This window comes from Lycium barbarum, chromosome 4, assembly GCF_019175385.1.
Source record: "Lycium barbarum isolate Lr01 chromosome 4, ASM1917538v2, whole genome shotgun sequence".
NCBI classification, from domain to species: Eukaryota; Viridiplantae; Streptophyta; class Magnoliopsida; order Solanales; family Solanaceae; genus Lycium; species Lycium barbarum.
The window spans coordinates 88,629,936-88,647,630 of record NC_083340.1 but is presented as its reverse complement, the minus strand read 5'-3'; positions in this window follow the sequence as shown (position 1 = coordinate 88,647,630).

Here is a 17,695-nt window from a genome sequence, read left to right as displayed (position 1 = left end):
TGCTCGAAGTCCATTTTTGTTTAAAGACTTGTTGTTATTAGCTATAAGTTATTTATGTTTCAGGGTTTCACGTTATTTTTATATTAATGCGTAACTTTATTTTTAGTGATTATAACTTTATTTTTATAATCAATTAACAAAATATCAATTCATGATCAATTATTTATGTGTAGTTCTTTTTTTCGTTATACCCTTCAACCCCAAACTAATTGGAGTCCGCAACTTAAATAACCCAAAAAATGGATTTGGGTACAAAAATAACCCATTAAAAAACCTTTTCCGCACTAATTTATTTGTAAGTTGGTGAAATTTTAAATTGTCATAACTTTGCGCTCGGATGTCCATTTGATGCGATTATTTTTATTTTGGGTATTTTTTCGAGATCTATGTGTCTGAACTGCCGCAAGACTGTTCGCCTTCCCCGAATTTTCCAAAAACGCCCATTATCCCATTCAATTTCAATTTTCCCCCAAATTCGTGCGCAATTTTCATTTATTTCTTTTTAAAATCTAATGGTGAAAATATATTTCAATTCCGTAATCACGTGATAATGATGTTTTTGTTATGTTCCGTGTTTTCGTATAATTGGAAATCGAGAAATAATTAAGATTTGTGTGATATAAGGAAATATTTTGATTTTAGTGAATATGACTATGTTGGTTATGGAATCATTAATGTTAAGGCATCGGGGAAGGCCGAGGGTAAATTTGGAATTTCGGAAATTAGTTTCGGGAATTTCAAAATGGGACGTTTAACGAATTGGGCCAAGGAAATTGAACAACAATTTAGGCCCAAGAGAAATGGGGTGGCCGGCCACTTGGCTTGGCCCAAACCCATTCTTTTTAGTGTCATGTGCTAGGCACATGACCCTTAACTAGATAAATATCATCTCATCCTTAGCAATTATCAAAACAACATAAAAAAATTCAAGAACACCTCAATGTGAAGCATTCGGCCGAGAATAGAGAAAAAGAAAAGAAAAATTGTGCTAGCTTGTGTTGTGATCCAAAAATCTTGATTTTTGCATAGTTGTGGAGTACTCAAGACCCTCTTCAACGGGGTACAATTAGTTTGGCGTAAGGTGCGCATTTGCGACAAGTCGGGTTTTCAAGAAAAGGTGAGAATTCTTACACTTTTGTGTTATAGAATTGATATGAATGTGTTAAGGATTGAGAATAGACGAGAATCCCGTAACTTTGTTGTATGTAGAAAGCCGTGGGTGTGTGTGTGTTTGGTGTTGGAGCCGTGGCACTTATGAAGTGCAAAGTAATGTGAATTGATCTTGTTTAGCTTGTTTAATGTGTCGTTGTGACCTTTATGTCGTAAATGAACGTTTAAAGAATTGAATTGGCGTTGGAAAAGGATTTCGGATCATTACAGGATAGTGTATACCTTTTGTATATTTGCGTATATCATTGTATATCTTTGATGCCAAAGACTTTAAATATGACTTATGGTTGATGTTAATAAATTCGGAATGAAACGACGCAAGTTAGAACGTTCGTTGTAAGTTTTGATGTTTGAAAGAATTATGGAAAGTAATGAATTTTGGGCAATTTCGTATATGGCTTGGAATATATTTGGAATGTGATTGAATAATCTTGAATGAGTGAATGAATACAATAATATGGATGTAGATTTGGAATTTTGAAGTTTGAATGAAAGATTGTCAACTTGTGTAGTAAGGAGAATTTTGAAGTTAGAATGGTTTGAATATGGTTTATATTGTTTGATGATGTTTGGGTTGTTGTTGTTGATGTATTTTGAGCCGAGCTAAGTCTCGGGGGTGTTAGATTTATAGGGGAAGTGCTGCCGAAATTTCGGTAGACAAAAATGAAGTTAATGGCATTTTTAAGCCTAAGAATCTCAAATTGGTAACTTTGACCATTTGCAGATTTCGGACGAAACGGGACTTGATTTTTGGGAGAGCATAAGACGTCTGTAAGGTATGTAAAGCTTCCCACTTCTTCGTTTGGCATGTCTTAGTATGTTAGGTGAATATTGGAACCTCCGGAGCATTTCTGCTCCTCGAAACCCGATCCACAGAAAAGTTACTATTCATTCAATTCAATTGAAGCCTAAGGGCTCTATTTTGGTTAGAATGCAACCAAATGTCCGAAACCTATCGAAATGTGGTCGGGTAACTTGGAAATGATTATGTATGACCTTTTGGCCCCTAAACGTCCGTAAATTATGTTCGCCACCTCAATTCGACTCGAGGTGGGCCCGCTAACCCCGAGACGCCCTATTTGTCCTATTGGGCTGTCCTTATGAATAAAGCTTGATATGATACTTTCGGTTTTGGAACTTCCTCCTACGAGATATGTATTGAATATTATGATATGCTAAGTTACGTTTTGAGCCATACGTACCATGTTGGAAACATTTTGTGAAATAAAACTTTGTATCGACTAAGTATTCGGTTATTTTGTACTATGAAATGACTTATGAAATCATTAAGTTTTGAAAGGCTATTTTGAAATATAATTTGCATTTGTTTGCTCACGACTCCGCTCGTGCCTCATTATGACTTCGTTCACCGGTTCCCGGGCCGGTTATGATTCGTGCGCCTTATGATAATTCGGCCGTTTGATGTGTTGCGGTTCCCGAGGCTTCGCCATAGGGCCGGGTTCCGTTTGGAGTTATGCTGTGATATGGCTCGTGATGCGATACGCTCACCTATGTTTGTGTTTGTGTTCGGGGATGTACGGAGATTTGAAACCTTCTGGTGTTATGCTGTGTGTGGCGCCAGCGTCGGAGTGGCGACCACGTTCTTAAGCGTTTGCATGATTTTTTTTGCATTATGTATACGTATATGATTTTGATACAGATTTTGACATACTGATTTGTACCCCACTTTGTCATCTGATTTGCTTTCGGTTTTGGCCCATATTTCTGTACTCCGTGCTTTACATACTCAGTACATATTTCGTACTGACCCCCTTTCTTCGGGGGCTGCGTTTCATGCCCGCAGGTGCAGTTATTGGTGATCCTCCACTATAGGCTTCACTCTTTGCTACTTCGGAGTACTCCTTCTTGACTCGGAGTCCACTTTTGGTACAGACTCCTTTTGCTATGTATATCTTCTGTACGTTTGACTATTTGGGTACGGCGGGGCCCTGTCTCGCCATATGTCTTTGTTTTGAGTTCGTAGAGGCCTGTAGTCATATATGTGGGGCGAGGGTCCTATGTATGTTTGTTTGATTTTGTTTTTCTGGTCTTACAGCGGTCAGTTTGTTATGATGGCCCTAAATGGCCCTTATGCTTATATTTGCACTTATGACCGGCGATGTCTATTCCGCCGCTCCGTTTGGATTCGATATGACATTTTGATTTGTGCGACCACTTAAGACATATTTTGATATAAGTTATGTTTGATATGATTTTTATGAAATCTTGAAATAAGTTTGGATTTGGTAAACGAATATGCGATTTGGTCTGGGTACCCAGCTAGGGTGCCAGTCACGGCCCACGGGGCTGGGTCGTGACAAAAGTGGTATCAGAGCAGTTTGTCCTCGGAGTGTCTACAGGCCGTGTCTCGTAGAGTCTTGTTTATCGATGTGTTGTGCACCACATCTATAAACAGGGAACTACAGGGCATTTAGGATGTTACTTTATTTGGAATCTTAGATCGTGCGATAGAGCTGTGCTGTTAGGGTGATTTTGATCTGACTCGCTATTGTGTTTGCAGTGATGCCTCCGAAGAAGGCAACGGCGGCCCAGAAGGGCAAAGCGAGGATGGGAGAGACTAGTCAGGCACAGCGTGCTACCCGGGCTCGTGTTTATGATTTGCCCTAGGTTGTGCCTCATTCTGAGGGGTCTGCAACACCCCCACTAGTACAGCCTGGAGCAGGACCTTCAGCAGCTCCAGAGGTCCGTGTACCCGCTCCTGAGACTCCAGCTCCTCAGCCAGGGGCGGAGGATAGGACCCTGAGAGAGGCTGTACAGTTGTTGACTACACTGGTAGCAGGACAGGCTCGCAGACGCGGGCGGAGGGACGATGATGACGATGACAGGCGGGACAGTCTGAGAGTTCGAGAGTTTCTATTGTGTGGCCCTCCAGATTTTTTCGGGTCTAAGCCCGATGAGGACCCCCATGACTTTATTCGGGGGATGCGACGCTCACTGGACTTGGTCAGGGCTTCAGAGACCGAGTCGGTCGAGCTGGCTTCGCACATACTTTGAGATGTGGCTACCCACTGGTACGAGACTTGGGAGCTGTCTAGGGGAGAGGGTGCCCCTCCAGCCACTTGGGATCAGTTTGTGACAGCATTCACCCGCCACGTTTTGCCCACGGAGTTACGACGGGCGCGGGCTGATCGATTCTTACGTCTGCAGCAGAGGGGTCAAAGTGTTCGCAAGTATAATCTCGAGTTTGATTCTCTGGCCCGATATGCACCGGCCGTGGTAGCAGATATGTCCGATCGGATGCACAAATATGTTATGGGATTGGATCGGTATTTGATTGACGGATGTATGGCAGTGTCATTACAGACAGATATGGACATTGCCCGACTTCAGGCCTATGCGATGGGTATGGAGGACCGTCACAGGTCTGATCATTCTGGTAGAGATCGGGACAGGAGGCCGCCCAAGAGGGCTAGGTCCGCAGGTTATTCCGGGGATTCTCGAGGCGGACAGCCTCAGCAGCAGCAGTCAGGCAGACAGCTACCTCCGTCTGGCCGGAGTACTCAGACAGGCAGCCGGAGATTTGATAGTGCGGGACCGTCTGGGGCCGGTCAGAGCTCCAGAGCGGCAGGTTGACAGGTATCCAGAGGCCCCAGCCAGGCCAGACCACCCAGGCCCCGTTGTGCTCATTGCGGGAAGTCTCATCCTGGGGAGTGTTATCGAGCTACTGGAGCTTGCTTTTCGTGTGGTGGTCAGGGCCATTTTATGAGAGATTGTCCGTTGGCCAGCGGTTCTGGTAGTGTGGCTCAGCCGACAGGGTTAGCCGCCGGTTCATCATCTGCTCCATCTGTTGCACGCCCGGCAGGGCAAGGCATGCCAGCACCGGCAGGACGCGGTCGAGGCCGCGGTGGTACTTCAGGTTCTAGCGGTCCCTCGAACCGCATATATGCTTTGGCCAGCCGCCAGGATCAGGAGGCTTCGCCAAACGTCGTCACAGGTACATTACTGGTTTTCTCCAGATCTGTATATGCATTGATTGACCCTGGTTCTACCTTATCATATATTTCCCCGCTCGTTGCTAGTAAAATTGGGATAGTGTCTGAGCCTATAGAGCTATTTGAGGTAGCTACGCTAGTTAGGGATTTTGTTATAGCGAGACAGATCTATAGGGATTGTTCTGTGACTATTTGTGATCGTTGCACTAGGGCTGATCTGATAGAGTTAGACATGCTTGAGTTTGACGTCATTATGGGTATGGACTGGTTGTCTTCTTGTTATGCTAATGTTGACTACCAGAAAAAGGTAGTCCGTTTTCAGTTTCCAGGGGAACCGGTTATAGAGTGGTTCGGATCCACAGCATCGCCGAGGGGTAAGTTTATTTCATACCTCAAGGCTAAGAAGATGATCCAGAAGGGTTATATCTATCATTTGGTTCGTGTGCACGATACTGCAGCGGAGATACCTACCCTTCAGTCTGTTCCGGTCGTCAGTGAGTTTCCAGATGTATTTCCTGACGAGCTTCCTGGCCTTCCGCCTGAGCGGGAGATTGATTTTACTATAGAGTTGATGCCGGATACGCAGCCTATATCTATTCCCCCGTACAGGATGGCACCGGCTGAGTTGAAAGAGTTGAAGGAGCAGCTGAAAGATTTGTTGGATAAAGGCTTTATCAGACCCAGCACATCACCCTGGGGAGCGCCGGTATTGTTTGTCAGAAAAAAGGATGGGTCACTGCGGATGTGTATCGACTACCGGCAGCTAAATAAGGTGACTATAAAGAATAAATATCCCCTCCCCCGGATTGATGACTTGTTTGATCAGCTGCAGGGTGCTAAATATTTTTCGAAGATAGATCTGCGCTCAGGTTACCACCAGGTGCGAGTACGGGAGTCAGATATCCCGAAGACCGCTTTCAGGACCTGGTACGGGCATTATGAGTTTAGAGTTATGTCTTTCGGGCTGACTAATGCTCCAGTGGTATTTATGGACCTGAAGAATCGGGTATTTCGGCCTTTTCTGGATATGTTTGTTATTGTGTTTATTGATGATATTTTGATTTACTCGCGATCAGCCGAGGAACATTCAGATCATTTGAGGACGGTACTTGGCGTTCTCCGTCAGCAGGAGTTATATGCTAAATTCTCTAAATGTGAATTCTGGTTAACTTCTGTGGCATTCTTGGGCCATGTTGTCGGCGCAGATGGTATTCGGGTCGATACGCAGAAGATTGAGGCTGTGCAGAATTGGCCCAGGCCTACTACTCCGACAGAGGTGCGCAGTTTTCTTGGATTGGCTGGGTATTATCGCAGGTTCGTGGAGGATTTTTCTTCTATTGCAGCACCACCGACGAGGCTTACTCAGAAAGCAGCCAAATTCCAGTGGACAGATGCCTGCGAGCGCAGCTTTCAAATGCTGAAGGAAAGATTGGTTACAGCACCAGTTTTGGTTCTTCCAGAGGGATCCGACGGGTATGTTGTCTATTGTGACGCCTCTGGTATTGGGATAGGTTGTGTATTGATGCAGCACGGTCGAGTCATAGCCTATGCTTCCTGGCAGCTCAGACCGCACGAGAAGAACTATCCCACTCATGATCGTGAGTTGGCCGCGGTGATTCATGCTTTGAAGATTTGGCGGCATTATTTATATGGGGTCCATGTTGATATCTATACGGACCATAAGAGCCTCCAGTATATTTTTAAGCAGAAGGAACTAAATTTGCGGCAGCGGAGATGGCTTGAGTTACTAAAGGACTACGACGTTGATATTCTGTACCATCCGGGGAAAGCCAATGTGGTAGCTGACGCGCTTAGCCGCAAGTCCATGGGCAGTCTGGCTGATGTTCCATCTGATAAGAAAGATTTGGTTCGTGATATTCATCAGCTGGCCAGCCTCGGAGTTCGTTTGGTGGATTCTGGAGATTCTGGGATTTCTGTTCATCTAGTTGCTGAGTCATCTATTATTCAGGAGGTAAAGCAGCGCCAGTTTGAAGATCCTCTTTTGATTCAGTACAGAGATGTGGCCCTTAATAAAGCAAAGACTCAGTTTGAGATCTCGCCTGAAGGAGTATTATTATATGATGGCAGATTCTGTGTACCGGACGTTGCGGGCTTACGGCGGCAGATTATGGGCGAGGCACATAATGCACGGTATTCTGTTCATCCTGGTTCCACTAAGATGTATCGGGATCTCAGGTGTTTGTATTGGTGGGACGGCATGAAGAAAGATATTGCCGAGTTTGTTAGTCAGTGCCCGAACTGCTAGCAAGTTAAGATCGAGCATCAGAAGCCCGGTGGATTGTTACAGGAGATGGAGATTCCAGCCTGGAAATGGGAGATGATTAATATGGACTTCATTGTTGGGTTACCGCGTACTCTACGCAGGTACGACTCTATTTGGGTTATTGTGGACAGGCTGACGAAATCAGCCCATTTCCTTCCGGTCCGGACTACTTATTCGGCTGAGGACTATGCCAGATTATATATCAGAGAGATAGTCAGACTGCACGGGGTCCCTGTATCTATTATTACTGACCGAGGTGCCCAGTTTACAGCTAACTTCTGGAGGTCATTTCAGGAGGGATTAGGGACTCAGGTGAGCCTCAGTACAGCTTTTCATCCTCAGACCGACGGGCAGGCCGAGCGCACTATTCAGACGCTCGAAGATATGTTACGGGCCTACGTTATTGATTTCAGGGGCAGCTGGGATGATCATTTTCCGCTTATCGAGTTTGCTTATAATAACAGTTATCACTCCAGCATTCAGATGGCTCCGTACGAGGCCCTTTATGGCAGGAGATGCAGATCTCCTATTGGCTGGTTTGACGTGGGCGAGACTAAGTTAATTGGGCCAGACGTGATCCAGGAAGCTGTAGATAAGGTGAAACTTATTCGGGAACGATTATTGGCTGCTCAGAGTCGACAGAAAGCTTATGATGATAGACGACGTCGACCGTTAGAGTTCCAGATTGGTGACTAGGTATTCCTGAAGGTGTCGCCCATGAAGGGTGTTATGAGATTTGGCAGAAAGGGTAAGTTGAGCCCGCGGTATATTGGGCTGTATCAGATCGTTCGAAAGATAGGCGAGGTCGCCTATGAGCTAGACTTACCATCCGACTTGGAGGCCGTACACCCGGTGTTTCATGTGTCTATGTTGCGGAAATGTATTGGTGATCCTTCCAGGATATTCCCAGTTGATGACATTTAGGTGACGGAGCAGTTATCTTATGACGAGCAGCCTGTATCTATTCTGGATCGACAGGTGCGGAGACTACGCACTAAAGAAGTGCCCTCCGTCATAGTCCTGTCGCGCAACAATAATCGGGAGGAGATGACTTGGGAGGCGGTGGACGAGATGAAGAAGAAATACCCCCATTTGTTCCCGACGTCCACAGGTAATCTAAACCTTTCAGTTTGTTATGTTGGTTGATAAAAATAATTTTGTATGCCACTAATAATAAAGGACTCCCCCGCCTGGGTCATAAGACTTTATAAGGTTAATTTAACATTCGGGGACGAATGTTCTTAAGGGGGGGAGAATGTTATGTTCCGTGTTTTCGTATAATTGGAAATCGAGAAATAATTATGATTTGTGTGTTATAAGGAAATATTTTGATTTTAGTGAATATGACTATGTTGGTTATGGAATCATTAATCTTAAGGCATCGGGGAAGGCCGAGGGTAAATTTGGAATTTCGGAAATTAGTTTCGGGAATTTCAAAATGGGACGTTTAACGAATTGGGCCAAGGAAATTGAACAACAATTTAGGCCCAAGAGAAATGGGGTGGCCGGCCACTTGGCTTGGCCCAAACCCATTCTTTTTAGTGTCATGTGCTAGGCACATGACCCTTAACTAGATAAATATCATCTCATCCTTAGCAATTATCAAAACAACATAAAAAAATTCAAGAACACCTCAAAGTGAAGCATTCGGCCGAGAATAGAGAAAAAGAAAAGAAAAATTGTGCTAGCTTGTGTTGTGATCCAAAAATCTTGATTTTTGCATAGTTGTGGAGTACTCAAGACCCTCTTCAACGGGGTACAATTAGTTTGGCGTAAGGTGCGCGTTTGCGACAAGTCGGGTTTTCAAGAAAAGGTGAGAATTCTTACACTTTTGTGTTATAGAATTGATATGAATGTGTTAAGGATTGAGAATAGACGAGAATCCCGTAACTTTGATGTATGTAGAAAGCCGTGGGTGTGTGTGTGTTTGGTGTTGGTGTTATGTCCCGTGTTTTCGCATATTTGGAAATCGAGAAAAATGAATAAGACTTGTGTGTTATAAGGAAATATTTTGATTCTAGATAATATGACTATGTTGGTTGCGAAATTATTGGTGTAAATACATTGGGGAAGGCCGAGGGTAAATTTGAAATTTCGGAAATTAGTTTCGGGAATTACAAAACGGGATTATAATGAATTGGGCCAAGGAAAATTGAACAAAAATTTAGGCCCAAAGAGGTGGGGTGGCCGGCCACTAGGCTTGGTCCAAGCCCACTTTTAAAAGTCATGTGTTATGCACATGACCTTTATGTGGATATGTATCAATGAATTCATTTGGAATTATCAAGAAAAAAAATCATAACTCAACTTTGAGCTCAAAAGCTCACTCGGCCGAACCTCACTTTGCCAACCAAAAAAAAAATTCTCCAAGCCTTGATTTTGATCCAAAAGTTTTGTTCTTTCCATAATTGTAGAGTACTCAAGACGCTCTTCAACGGGGTACAATTAGTTTGGTGAAAGGAGCACGTTCGCGGCAAGTCGGAAATTCAAGAAAAGGTAAGAATTTTGCTATTTTAATGTTATGGAATTGGTATGAATGTGTTAAGGATTGAGAATAGACGAGAATTCCGTAGTATTGATGTGTGAATAAAACCGTGGGTGTGTGTATATATGTTGTTGTGGCCGTGACTTATATGGTTTGGAAAGGAAGGCGAATCGAATTCTATTTAGTTCGTTAGTTGCGTCGTTGTGACCTTTATAACGTAAATGAATGTTTAACGAATTGAGTTGGTGTTGAAAATGATTGCGGATTATTATGGGAAAGTATATAATTTCGGTATATTTGTGTATATCGTTGTATAATTATGATATTAAGGCTTTTAATGTGATTTATGGTTGTTGTTAATGAATTTGGAATGAAACAATGCGAGTTAGTACGTTCGTCGTAAGTGTTGATGTTTTGGATGAAATATGGAAAGTAAGGAACTTCTTGAAATTATGTATAGTGTGTGGAATATAATTGGGATGTGTTTGAATGACCTTGAATGGGTGAATGAATACAATAAGGTGAACATTAGTTTGGTATTGTGAAGTTTGAATGAAAGTTGTCAACTTATATAGTAAGGAAGAATATTGAAGTTAAAGTGCTTTAGTTGTGGTTTGTGTTGTTTGTGATGTTTGGGTTGTTGTTGATGTATTTTGAGCCGAGCTAAGTCTCGGGGGTGTTAGATATATAGGGAAAATGCTGCCGAAATTTCGGTAGGCAAAAAATGAAGTTAATGGGATTTTTAAGCTTAAGAATCTCTAATAGATAACTTTGACCATTTGCAGATTCTGGACGAATCGGGATTTGAGTTTGGGGTGAGCATAAGACGTTTATAAGGTATGTAAAGCTTCCCACTTCTTCTTTTGGCATGTCTTAGTATGTTAGGTTGATATCGGAACCTCGGGAGCATTTCCGCTCCTCAAAATCCGATCTATAGAATGGCTACTATTCATTCAATTCAATTGAAGCCTAATGTTCCTATTTTGGCTAGAAAGCAATCAAACGTCCGAAACTTATGAAAATGCAATCGGATTGCTTTGAAATCTTTATGTATGATCCTATAGACCCGAAATGCTCATAAATTATGTTTGCCACCTCGACTTGACCCGAGGTGGGCCCGCTAACCCCGAGATGCCTTATTTGTCCTACTAGGCTCTTTTTTTTTTGATAAGCTTCGATAAAGAATCTTCGAATTTGGAATTTATCTTTTATGAAATATTGTTTTGAACACCATGAGATACTAAGTTATGTTTTGAGCCATATGTACCACTTTGGAAATATTGTGTGAAATAGACTTTCGTACTAATTAATTATTTGACTATTTTGGTTAATGAATTGACTTTTGAAGTAATCAAGTTTTGAAAGGCTATTTTGATATACAAATTGCATTGTTTGCTCACGACTCCGCTCGTGCCTTATTATGACTTCGTTCACCGGTTCCCGGGCCGGTTATGATTCGTGCGCTCTATGATGATTCGGCCGTATGCTGTGTTACGGTTCCCCGAGGCCTCGCCATAGGGCCGGGTTCCGTTTGGAGTTATGCTGTGATATGGCTGTGATGTGATACGCTCATATGTGTGTGTTCGGGGATGTACGGAGATTTGAACCTTCTGGTGTTATGCTGTGTGTGACACCAGCGTCGGAGTGGTGACCACGTTCCTGAGCTTTGCATGATTTTGTTTGCATTATGTATATATGATTTTGATAAACATTTTGATATACTGTTCGACATTTCTCTCTTTGGTATTCTGTTCGCTTTCAGTTGCGGCCTATATTTTTGTACTCCATGCTTTACCTGCTCAGTACATCTTTCGTACTGACCCCCTTCCTTCGGGGGGGCTGCGTTTCATGCCCGCAGGTGCAGACGCCGGTGATCCACCACTGTAGGCTTCTCTTCTGCTATTTCAGAGTACTCCCTTGATTCGGAGTTCACTTTTGGTATATATATCTTTCGCCATGTATATATTTCTGCATATCTGACTATTTGGGTACGGCGGGGCCCTGTCCCGTCATATGATTCTGTCGGTTAGTTTAGAGGTCTGTGGACATGTTTGTGGGTTATGGTCTGTCTGTATGCTTATGTGTATATGTTGTTTGGGCGATTCCATACGCCGAGGCGGCCGGTCCGCATATGTTTGTGCATTGCTTTGATTAGCCCTGTGTGGCCTTTGTTGGTGTTTGCTGTGTACAGGGTTATTCTGGTTAGTCCGAAAAACAAAGGAAACTCTGTCGAAATTTTTCTGAAAATTATCTGTATTTGGAATATAGCCTTGTCGGCTTCCGCTATATATTTGAATACGTTTGATAGATGGGTTTGGGTGCCCAGATTGGGCACTAGTCACGGCCTACGGGGTTGGGTCGTGACAAAAGTGGTATCAGAGCAGTTTGTCCTCGGAATGTCCACAGGCCGTGTCTCGTAGAGTCTTGTTTATCGGTGTGTTGTGCACCACATCTATAAACAGGAGGCTACAGGGCATTTAGGGTGTTACTTTTCTTTGGAATCTTAGATCGTGCGTTAGAGCTGTGCTATTAGGATGATTTTGATCTGATTCGTTATTGTGTTTGCAGTGATGCCTCCGAAGAAGACAACGGCAGCCCAGAAGGGCAAGGCAGGGATAGCAGGGACTAGTCAGGCACAGCGAGTTACCCGGGCTCGTGTTTATGATTTGCCCGAGGTTGTGCCCCATTCAGAGGGATCCACTACACCACCACAGGCGGAGCCTAGAGCAGGTCCATCAGCAGCTCCAGGGGCCCGAGTACCCGCTCCCGAGACTCCAGCTCCTCAGCCAGGGGCGGAGGACAGGACCCTGAGGGAGGCTGTACAGTTGCTGACCACATTGGTAGCGGGGCAGGCTCGCAGACGCGGGCGGAGGGACGATGATGATGATGACAGGCGTGACAGCCTGCGGGTTCGAGAGTTCTTATTGTGTGGCCCTCCAGAGTTTTTCGGGTCTAAGCCCGATGAGGACCCCCATGACTTTATTCGGGGGATGCGGCGCTCACTAGACTTGGTCAGGGCTTCAGAGACCGAGTCGGTCGAGTTGGCCTCGCATAGACTACGGGATGTTGCTGCTCACTGGTATGAGTCCTGGGAGCTATCCAGGGGTGAGGGTGCTCCTCCAGCTACTTGGGACGAGTTTGTGACTGCTTTTACCCGCCACTTTCTGCCCCCAGAGTTGCGGCGGGCGCGACCTGATCGATTTTTACATCTGCAGCAGAGGGGTCGGAGCGTTCGCGAGTATAATCTGGAGTTTGATTCCCTGGCCCGGTATGCACCTGCCGTAGTAGCAGATATGTCCGATCGGATGCACAGATATGTTATGGGGTTGGATCGTTATTTGATCGACGGCTGTATGGCAGTGTCATTGCAGACAAATATGGATATTGCCTGACTTCAGGCTTACGCGCTGGGTATGGAGGACCGTCACAGGTCTGATTATTCTAGCAGAGATCGGGACAGGAGGCCGCCCAAGAGGGCTAGGTCCGCGGGATATTCTGGAGATTCTCGAGGCGGGCAGCCTCAGCAGCAGCAGACAGGCAGGCAGCTTCCTCCGTCCGGCCGGAGTACTCAGTCTGGCGGCAGGAGGTTTGATAGTGCAGGACCGTCTGGGGCCGGTCAGGGCTCCAGGGCGGCAGGTTCACAGGTATCTAGAGGCCCCAGCCAGGCCAGACCACCCAGGCCCCGTTGTTCTCATTGCGGGAAGTCTCATCCTGGGGAGTGCTATCGAGCTACTGGAGCTTGTTTTTCGTGCGGTGGTCAGGGCCATTTTATGCGAGATTGTCCGTTGGCTAGCGGTTCTGGTAGTGTGGCTCAGCCGACAGGGTCAGCCGCCGGTTCATCATCTGCTCCATCTGTTGCACGCCCTGCAGGGCGAGGTGCGCCGACACCGGCGGGACGCGGTCGAGGCCGCGGTGGTGTTTCAGGTTCTAGCAGTCCCTCGAACCGCATATACGCATTGGCTAGCCGCCAGGATCAGGAGGCTTCGCCGAATGTCGTCACAGGTACATTACTGGTTTTCTCCAGATCTGTATATGCATTGATTGACCCTGGTTCTACTTTATCGTATATTTCCCCGCTTGTTGCTAGTAAATTTGGGATAGTGTCTGAGCCTATAGAGCCATTTGAGGTTGCTACACCGGTCGGGGATTGTATTATAGCGAGGCAGGTATATAGGGATTGTTCTGTGACTATATGTGATCGCTGCACTAAAGCTGATTTGATAGAATTAGATATGCTGGAATTCGACGACATTATGGGTATGGACTGGTTAGCTTCCTGTTATGCTAATGTTGACTGCCAGAAAAAGGTAGTCCGTTTTCAGTTTCCAGGAGAACCAGCTATAGAGTGGTTCGGGTCTACAGCATCGCCGAGGGGTAAGTTTATTTCGTACCTCAAGGCTAAGAAGATGCTTCAGAAAGGCTATATTTATCACTTGGTTCGTGTGCATGACACTACAACTGAGACACCTACTATTCAGTCTGTTCCGGTCGTTAATGAATTCCCAGATGTATTTCCTGATGAGCTTCCGGGTCTTCCGCCCGAGCGGGAGATAGATTTTACCATAGAGCTGTTGCCGGATACGCAGCCTATATCTATTCCTCCGTACAGAATGGCACCGGTTGAATTGAAGGAATTGAAAGAGCAGCTGAAAGATTTGTTGGATAAGGGTTTTATCAGACCCAGTACATCACCCTGGGGAGCGCCGGTATTATTTGTGAGAAAGAAAGATGGGTCACTGCGGATGTGTATTGATTATCGGCAATTGAATAAGGTGACTATAAAGAATAAATATCCCCTCCCCCGGATTGATGATTTGTTTGATCAGTTGCAGGGTGCTAAATATTTTTCGAAGGTAGATCTGCGCTCAGGTTATCATCAGGTGCGAGTGCGAGAATTAGATATCCCGAAGACTGCTTTCAGGACCCGGTACGGGCATTATGAATTCAGAGTTATGTCTTTCGGGTTGACTAATGCTCCAGCGGTATTTATGGATCTCGTGAATCGGGTATTTCGGCCTTTCTTGGATATGTTTGTTATTGTGTTCATTGACGATATTCTGATTTACTCGCGATCAGTCGAGGAGCATTCGGATCATTTGAGGACGGTACTTGGTATTCTCCGTCAGCAGAAATTATATGCTAAATTCTCCAAATGTGAATTTTGGTTAACTTCTGTGGCATTCTTGGGCCATATTGTCGGCGCAGACGGTATTCTGGTCGATACGCAGAAGATTGAGGCTGTGCAGAATTGGCCCAGGCCTACTACACCGACAGAGGTGCGCAGTTTTCTGGGATTAGCCGGGTATTATCGCAGGTTCGTGGAGAATTTTTCTTCTATTGCAGCACCACTGACGAAGCTTACTCAGAAAGCAGCGAAATTTCTGTGGACCGATGCCTGCGAGCGCAGCTTCCAGATGTTGAAAGAAAAGTTAGTTTCAGCACCAGTTTTGACTCTTCCAGAGGGATCAGATGGGTATGTTGTCTATTGTGACGCCTCTGGTATTGGGATAGGTTGTGTGTTGAAGCAGCACGGTCGAGTCATAGCCTATGCTTCCCGGCAGCTCAGACCGCACGAGAAGAATTATCCCACTCATGATCTTGATTTGGCGACATTATTTATATGGGGTCCACGTTGATATTTATGCGGACCATAAAAGTCTCCAGTATATTTTTAAGCAGAAAGAATTGAATTTGCGGCAGAGAAGATGGCTTGAATTATTGAAAGATTATGACGTTGATATTCTGTATCATCCTGGAAAAGCCAATGTGGTAGCGGATGCACTTAGCCGCAAGTCCATGGGCAGTTTAGCTGATGTACCATCTGATAAGAAAGACTTGGTTCGTGAAATTCATCAGTTGGCCAGCCTTGGAGTTCGTTTGGCGGATTCTGGAGATTCTGGGATTTCTGTTCGTGCAGTTGCTGAATCATCTATTATAGCAGAGGTAAAGCAGCGTCAGTTCGAAGATCCTATTCTGATTCAGTACAGAGATGTGGCCCTTAATAAAGCAAAGACTCCGTTTGAAATCTCGCCTGAAGGGGTATTATTATATGAAGGCAGATTCTGTGTACCAGATGTTGCAGGCCTACGGCGACAGATTATGGGCGAGGCGCATAATGCGCGGTATTCTGTTCTTCCTGGTTCCACTAAAATGTATCATGATCTCAGAAGTTTGTATTGGTGGGATGGTATGAAGAAAGATATTGCAGAGTACGTTAGTCAGTGCCCGAATTGCCAGCAGGTTAAAATTGAACACCAGAAGCCCGGTGGGTTATTACAGGAGATGGAAATTCCAGCCTGGAAATGGGAGATGATTAATATGGATTTCGTCGTTGGGTTACCGCGTACTCCACGCAGGTATGATTCTATTTGGGTTATTGTTGACAGATTGACGAAATCAGCCCATTTTCTTCCAGTCCGGACTACTTATTCGGCTGAGGACTATGCTAGACTGTATATCAGAGAGATAGTCAGACTTCACGGAGTCCCTGTATCCATTATTACTGACCGAGGTGCCCAGTTCACGGCAAATTTCTGGAGGTCATTTCAGGAGGGATTAGGGACTCAGGTGAGCCTCAGTACAGCCTTTCATCCTCAGTCCGACGGGCAAGCCGAGCGCACTATTCAGACGCTGGAAGATATGTTACGGGCCTGCGTTATTGATTTCAGGGGCAGCTGGGATGATCATTTTCCGCTTATTGAGTTTGCCTATAATAATAGTTATCACTCCAACATTCAGATGGCACCGTATGAAGCCCTTTATGGCAGAAGATGCAGATCTCCTATTGGTTGGTTCGACGTGGGCGAGACTAAGTTAATCGGGCCAGATGTGATCCAGGAAGCAGTAGATAAGGTAAAGCTTATTCGGGAGCGATTATTGGCTGCACAGAGTCGGCAGAAAGCATATGGAGACAGACGACGTCGACCACTAGAGTTCCAGATTGGCGACTGGGTATTTCTGAAGGTGTCGCCTATGAAGGGTGTCATGAGATTCGGTAGAAAGGGTAAGTTGAGCCCCCGGTACATTGGGCCGTATCAGATCGTTCGAAAGATAGGCGAGGTCGCCTACGAGCTAGATTTACCATCCGACTTGGAGGCCGTAAACCCGGTGTTTCATGTGTCTATGTTGCGGAAATGTATTGGTGATCCTTCCAGGATATTTCCAGTGGATGACATTCAGGTAACGGAGCAGTTGTCTTATGACGAGCAGCCTGTATCTATTCTGGATCGACAGGTGAGGAGACTACGCACTAAAGAAGTGCCCTCCGTTAAAGTCCTGTGGCGCAACAACAATCGGGAGGAGATGACTTGGGAAGCGGAGGACGAGATGAAGAAGAAATACCCCCATTTGTTCCCGACGTCCACATGTAATCTAAACCCTTCAAATTTGTTGTATTGATTGACGAATGAATTGTGTGTGCTGACTATAAAGGGAGACTCCCCCGTTATATTATAAGACTAATTTAACATTCGGGGACGAATGTTCTTAAGGGGGGAGAATGTTATGTCCCATGTTTTCGCATATTTGGAAATCGAGAAAAATGAATAAGACTTGTGTGTTATAAGGAAATATTTTGATTCTAGATAATATGACTATGTTGGTTGCGAAATTATTGGTGTAAATACATTGGGGAAGGCCGAGGGTAAATTTGAAATTTCGGAAATTAGTTTCGGGAATTACAAAACGGGATTATAATGAATTGGGCCAAGGAAAATTGAACAAAAATTTAGGCCCAAAGAGGTGGGGTGGCCGGCCACTAGGCTTGGTCCAAGCCCACTTTTAAAAGTCATGTGTTATGCACAT